Source organism: Cyprinus carpio, chromosome B19 (genome assembly GCF_018340385.1).
Source record: "Cyprinus carpio isolate SPL01 chromosome B19, ASM1834038v1, whole genome shotgun sequence".
NCBI lineage: Eukaryota > Metazoa > Chordata > Actinopteri > Cypriniformes > Cyprinidae > Cyprinus > Cyprinus carpio.
This window is the reverse complement of record NC_056615.1, coordinates 31183198-31190890: the sequence shown is the minus strand read 5'-3', so window position 1 is coordinate 31190890 and position 7693 is coordinate 31183198. Positions and strand designations below refer to the sequence as shown.

General features: G+C 36.1%; 1 pseudogene; it reads left to right on the top strand.

The window, feature by feature from the left end:
• Positions 1–5649: 5649 nt before the first annotated feature.
• Positions 5650–7693, top strand: part of LOC109074222 — a 6106-nt pseudogene continuing 4062 nt past the window's right edge.

The following is a 7693-nucleotide window of genomic DNA, read 5'->3' as shown; positions in this document are numbered from 1 at the left end:
CTCTTTTATTTTCTGTATTTATTTTTTAATACAATTTTTTATATATCGTGCATGCGATTGTCACTGCGCATTTCCTCGTCAGTAAAGCCGGTTCCCTGATTACCGCTAAATCGCTAATCTATGTCAGAAACCAGTTTCATAAGTAACAACCTATTGTCTAGCAAACTTGTATATTGCGTTACAAATAATCACGGTTTGCTATTTCTCGTTTTCCAATATTTTGCATCATCAATTTTTTTTTTTGTGGTTGTTTTGCTAGTTTCAGATTAGAATACTATTTTTAATCTTCCAGTAGTTTTTACTGTATTTTGAGAGTCCTGACTCGTTCTGATGTTTCTTTAGAGTTTAGTCCAGTTTCAGGTTACATTAGACATTATTTCCCTTAAACACCAAGAAAACTATCAAAAGTGACTCGGAAAACAGTGTTTATCACGGAAGCGTGGTAACAATAATTATATTGTTTGTAATAGGAATCCAGGGGACCATACAGATCTCAGACTGATGACTAACGAGTGTGTTTTTTGGTTTCTAGAGTGCGTTTAAAGTCGCAAGGCACCCAGGTTCTGGATCCCAGATGAACCCGGACTGAACACCGCGCGTCTAACCAGCGAATGTTGGAGAACCAACAACCTGCAGCAGAAAAATGTGTGGGCCCTAAACCAGTCAACAACCACTTCAACTACTAAAAACCTGCCAAACGTCCAGCTTTCAACTCCGAGCTTCTGGTGTCAAATCTTGAGGATGTGGTCAAGTTACAGGTCAGGAATAACTGCAGTAATATCTCCAGATAACCTCTACTGGACTGAAGCGAGCTCAGAGCTTTACTTGATTCTCCATCAATGCAGTTTTAGAGTTCTTCAAATCTGATCATGCAGGAGCTTTTGAGGAGGTTGTTGTTTCCAGAAGCTTTAACTTTTCACTGTTTCCTCTCAGCGGATGGAATGATCTTCACACAAGGCCTCCAGAACATCTCACACTCTTCTGAGGAGGCCTTATTTCTTATCTCTCAATCACGGCATGATATGTTTGGATCCTTTACATCTCATCTCCTTATTGCGCGATTATAGGGAGCGAGATGAATTTGTTAGATAATTTTTATGTCAGGGAGTCTGCTATACTGTAATGCAATCACAAGCAGCAGGAATCTCATAATAGAACTAGCAGCTATATAACAAATAACTTTGAGTCTCTGAATAAAATGCGCTGTTGTTTTGTTCTGCCCATATTCTCACTGTATCAGACTATATGAGTTGTGTAAAGCCTGATGGATAAATATGTATAAACACACATGCACTGTTTTTTGTTCAGATGACGTGGCTTTCTATGAGTATTATTTTCCGAAGGAGAAAGACTTGAATCGGCTCTGAAGAGGAATAAAGAGAGTTTAAGTCGCCGAGTCTCAAACTGTGGGATTGTATACTTTGGAGAAGTCGGAATTTTTTATGATAATATAATCATGCATTTATGATGTCAGATAGCTGGGTCTCACTGTGAATGATTCAGCATTATTCTCTTCTTCTAAAATGTAGTGCATTGTTTTAGGGCAACAGCTTGCAATTAATTGCAACCTAATGTCTAATCAGAAAATGATTAGAGTTACGGAAGGGTGATCTTGACCTTTGGCCTCCATGACTTTGTTTAAAATTATTTATTTTTTTTTAAAAAAAATTCTGAAATGAATCACATTACAACAGCAGAATGGATAATGAATGCATGTGTTGATTGCAGCAGTTTCTTTATTAGTAGAAGAAATGCTGTTACTGTTATTTGAGGGCATAATAATGAGCTTCTCTAACGATAGTGATTTTGTCAATCAGATGGTGGTAAAGGCTCGTACCCCTGAGGAAAGGAGCTTGCACTTATGGCCGATGTGGTGTGTTTCCTCCCCCGTCATCGCGTATTTTCCCGCGACTTCAGGTGAGTGGGAATCGCTTCGGATATAAAGTGTTTTTCACATTTTCTCATTGATGAAAAGTTGAAAAGCAGAAATCAGGTTTTTTGAATGCACTATGAGTGGTTAATGTTTGATGCTGTCAGGTTACATGGTTCAGATGGGGCTGGTTTAAAATGTTTGATCTGGTTCCAGCTGTCCTCGAGAGAGTTGTCCCGACTGATGGAGTACTACTACGAGATGCTGAGACGACCGTTCCCAGTATTAAAAGCCAGCATGGCCTCTTATGAGTGGCTGGAGAAACCTGAGGGTCCCGACACGCTCAAGAACCTGTGAAGAACATCCTGAACACACCAGCAACATAAAACCATCAGTTAATTCAGATTTATGTACTGTATTAAATCACAACCCTTGACTGTGTTCAGTGTTGTTTACAGTGCAGCAGCTTTAGTTTTATCTGACATTATGATGATTAACCTCAATCATTTACTCTTAATCGCAGCGGGCCGCTTTATTTGTGAACTCATTTTGTAAAGATAAAGCTCATTGCTAATAGTGCCTGTACGATTTAATGTCATAATGTCAGCTTTTATTGTTATTGTTTGGGACTACTAAGTTTTATATCGCCTGTTTCCTTCATGGCAAAATAACGAACATATTTACCATCATTACAACAAAAAAAGAAAGAAAGGTGGTTTAGTTTGTAAATTGTTAGCACTATACAAGTTCAAGGGATCTTTGAATATAGGATCTTTCAGGCAGGGTTTAACACAGCTGTTACTCTGAATGAATGAAACAGCCTGGCAAAGTGCACATCATCTGAAAGCGCATCATGTATAAAGTTATTGTCTCTAAAAAAGAGAAGTCAAACTGAATCATTTAAAAAAAGTTGTTTTTTAAATGAATCCCAAGCCGTTTCATGTTGACGTCACGTACCCCTAGTTGACATGTGACATAATTACATGGGTCTGTAGAATCATTATAAAATGCTTACAAGTATTTTTTATTATAATCAAATATGTATCTACACTAATATATAATTAGGTTAAGTTACTTTAGGTATGTTCAGGGGTGTGTTTATGAGCATTTTCAATGGAAGGTCATGCTGGGGGATGCCATACTGCCTTAAATAGAGGGTAACCACCAGAGACAAAATTATAGTAAACCAATTGTTAGTTTTTAGTTCCCGTTTGGTTATTTTTCTGTGAACCTAAAACTAACGGTCCGAAAACATCTGGATCAAATTAGAATAATGTTCTTAAAACTAAAAACTAACTGTTCTGGGAACCAAAAACTAATGTTCTAGGAACGTTAGAATAACATTCTTAAAAACAAGAAAAACTAACTGTTCTGGGAACCAAAAACTAATGTTCTAGGAACGTTAGAATAACATTAGAATAACGTTCTGGGAACCAAAAACTAATGTTCTAGAAACGTTGGGATAACATTAGAATAACGTTCTGAAAACCAAAAAGCTAACTGTTCTGGGAACCAAAGACTAATGTTCTAGGAACGTTAGAATAACAATAGAGTAACGTTCTGAAACTAAAAAAAACACGACTGTTCCTGGAACCAAAATCTAATGTTCTAGGAACGTTGGGATAACATTAGAATAACGTTCTGAAAACCAAAAAAACAAACTGTTCTGGTAACCAAATCTAATGTTCTAGGAACGTTGGGATAACATTAGAATAACGTTCTGAAAACCAAAAAAACAGAACTGTTCTGGGAACCTTAGAATAACATTAGAATAATGTTCTGAAAACAAAAAAGCTAACTGTTCTGGGAACCTAAAACTAACGGTCCGGAAACATTAGGCTAAAATTAGAATAATGTTCTAAGAACCAAAAACTAATGTTCTAGGAACGCTGGAATAACATTAGCATCACGTTCTAAAAACCAAAAACGAACTGTTCTGGGAACCAAAAACTAATGTTCTAGGAACATTAGAATAATACATTCTAATAAAACAAAAAAACTAACTGTTTCTAGTAATGTTTAAATAAACATTAGAATATATGTTCTGAAAACAAAAAAGCTAACTGTTCTGGGAACCTAAAACTAATGGTCCAGAAACATTAGGATAAAATTAGAATAATGTTCTAAGAACCAAAAACTAATGTTCTAGGAACGTTGGGATAACATTGGAATAATGTTCTAAAAAAAAAAAAACGAACTGTTCTGGGAACCAAAAACTAATGTTCTAGGAACGTTAGAATATCGTTAGAATAACGTTCTGAAAAACCAAAAACCTAACTGTTTTCTGGGGAACCAAAAACTGATGTGTTCTAGGCAACGTTAGAATAACAGGTAGAATAACGTTTCCTGAAAACTAAAAAAAAAAGAAATGTTCATGAACCAAATCTAATGTTCTAGGAACGTTGGGGAAACATTAGAATAACGTTCTAAAAACCAAAAAGTTAGGATAACGTTCTGAAAACCAAAAAACGAACTGTTCTGGGAACCAAATCTAATGTTCTAGGAACAGTTGGGTAGTACATTAGAATAAAGTTCTGACAACAAAAAACTAACTGTTCTGTGGAACCAAAAACTAACATTCTAGGAACATTGGGGAAACATTAGAATAACATTCTAAAAACCAAAAAACGAACGGAAAAAGCTGGGAACCAAATCTAATGTTTTCTAGGGAACAGTGGGATACATAGAATAACGTTCTGAAACCAAAAAAAACGAAGAACTGTTCTGGAACCAATCTAATGTTCTAGGAACATTTGGGATAACATAGAATAACGTTCTAAAAACCAAAAACGAAACCGAACTGTTCTGGGAACCAAACTCTCATGTTCTAGGAACATTGGGATTAACATTCTAAAAACCAAAAAACGAACTGTTCTGGGAACCAAATCTAATGTTCTAGGAACATTGGGATAACATTAGAATAACGTTCTAAAAACCAAAAAACGAACTGTTCTGGGAACCAAATCTAATGTTCTAGGAACATTGGGATAACATTAGAATAACGTTCTGAAAACCAAAAAAACGAACTGTTCTGGGAACCAAATCTAATGTTCTAGGAACATTGGGATAACATTAGAATAACGTTCTAAAAACCAAAAACGAACTGTTCTGGGAACCGAAAACTGATGTTCTAGGAACGTTAGAATAACATTAGAATAATGTTCTAAAAACCAAAAAACTAACTGTTCTGGGAACCAAAAACTAATGTTCTAGGAACGTTGGGGAAACATTAGAATAATGTTCTGGGAACGTTCTCCAAACCAAAAACTAAAGTGGCCTGTAGCATGAAGCAAGATGAACAAACTCAAGAGTTGCAGAGTAAGTTTTAAGTTGACAAAACCCAGTCAGCCACATCCTGTTTAGGCCACTGGGAACGTTAAGAAACTTCCCTGGCTAACACAAAACAACCCATACCTTCTGGGAACCAAACAACTGTTAGCTGGGTAATATTACTGACTGTAATATCGTTTTTGTTAGGCTACTGACGATTTGTTTGTGCTATAGTGGAAAACCTTATTATTATGATTATTATTTCCTCGTAAAGGATATTGTTCATTGATGATCGCTAACACAAAGAGCAGAGCACCATGTTTTTATTGTTCCCGATCAAACCACGAGCCGCAGTTTACCATTTCCCGGCCGCAGATGGCGAGGTCCCCGCCCCTCAGTGAACGTGTGTCAGAGTCGCGTGACGCAGCAGAATCTTGTTGGTCTATTGTTTCTGCACAGTCAGCGCAATTAACAGTCTTATTTCTTAACTAAACGCGATATTAGCGGTCATGGCGCGCGATATGATGTTTTGTACTGGGGCTCCCGGTTCTCCTCCGGTGCTGGGACGAGTCATGATCGCGCTGGAGGAGAAGATGCTGCAGGGCATACAAACACAAATTTCTGTCGTTTGATAAGAACGAACCACAAGTGTGAAGAAGTGAAAGCTCTCCAATCCCAGAGAGCTCAGTGTGCGTTCACAGTGCAATTACATGGTTCCGTTTATGATTTCTTTTCTTATGAGAGTGCACTTAGGCGTTTACTGTGTATATGCAGCGACAGCACAGCTGCCAAACTGTTGTTTTAATATTGCATTTTGTTCTTTTTATTTGTAGCTTCCAACTTTCAAGCACGGAGACATCGTCGTGAACGAGTCGTTTCGCCGACCTGTCTTGTATCTCTGGAGGTAAAACACGAATGGGGCGTGGCTTTAGAAATTGATCTCGATTTCAATATCAATTCAAATGTAAATATCTTTTATTGAATGCAGTTGAGCCCCATTATAAGCGTGGATTAAATTCAGAATTTGCTTGTATCCCTTGGTGTGTACTTAGAAGTATATATAATTTTAAAGTTGTCATAGGATGTTGCTAGAAAGAACATTATTTTGTGTATTTGGTGTAATGCAATGTGTTTTAATCGGTGCTTAAGTTAAAATTAAACAACATTATTTCTTCTGCTCCTATATTTAACAGAATCAGGTATGTAGTTCGAAATGGCATTATACTTCATTACCAGTACATATGTATACTCTGCCAAGCCTTACTAGTTTTAGAGAAGATAGTGAAACGGTATACAATAAGCAACAATATGTTTCAGATTAGTATGCTAAAGTGTTGTCACATGACGAAAACATGAATTCAGCCCAGCTGCTGTTTTGTTACCCTCACAAATAAATTAACCATTCTTTTTACAAATGCTTGTTAATTCAAGATTCATACAGTAAACAATGCTATATTGCCTAATTGAACTCATTTCATAACTAATGGACTTTAAGCATTAATCGAACAGAACGTAATAATAATTGTGTAAGAAGAAGCTAGGTGGTAGATAGTTATATTTCAGCACTGAAGTACATTATAAAACCGCAGCTTAAATGCCATAGCGTGTTTAAACTGTCATACCTCCCTACATCTATGCGCGGCTGACCACCCAATACATACTGTATTATTGAGAGACATTTTATTTCCAATTTTCTAATATTTCCTTGGTTTGTTATTGGAAAATAAATGCCTTTCTGATCTGATATGTGGTGGAAAAAAGGCGTAGATTGGACCAAGTTCGCTCAGAAGATGCGGCCTCGAACTTCTGGGCTTCCATCGTGTTAAAATCATTCATCACACATCTGGCTCTATACTGCTATTACAGATGAATGGACATCTTTTGCAATGCTCTTTAAGCTTTAGCCCAGGTGAATAGTTGAAAATGACTCTAATTTGCATCTTCTTTGGGATTTAAATTTATTTCTCTATTTGAAACTCAAATATTACACTAATTGTAATATATAAAGCATAGAAATATTATTAGGATTAAAAAAAAAAAGGTCATTACTGGACTATATTTAATTGCAATACATGGTTTACATTACCAAAAGTTTACCTCGAAATATTAAATAAATATTGAATTGAAATGTAGAACATTTATTTAACTACTTATGATGAAGCTGTCGCCTATCAAGGGCTGTCAACGCTTCTGGTTTGTTCGGCAAGCATCACGCGGACTATCAAAGCTTCCAAAAAGATCAAAGCTTGTCAGACTCGTTTTTCAATGGTCAGTTTTAACTGTAGCGCCACATTTGACGATTTAATAAACTAATTAAGTGCTTAACGGCATTTATCGTTTGAATTTAGTATTAAAACTTACAAAATTTGAAAGCTATTCTGAGTTTACGCCTCGCAATTCTAAACTTTTGTTTCCGACGTGGAATAAAAAACAAAAAAAAATAATTGTGACGACTTATCTCAAAATTCGGACTTTCTTCTCATAATTTCAGTTTATACAGGTGCTGGTCATATAATTAGAATATCATCAAAAAGTTGATTTATTTCACTAATT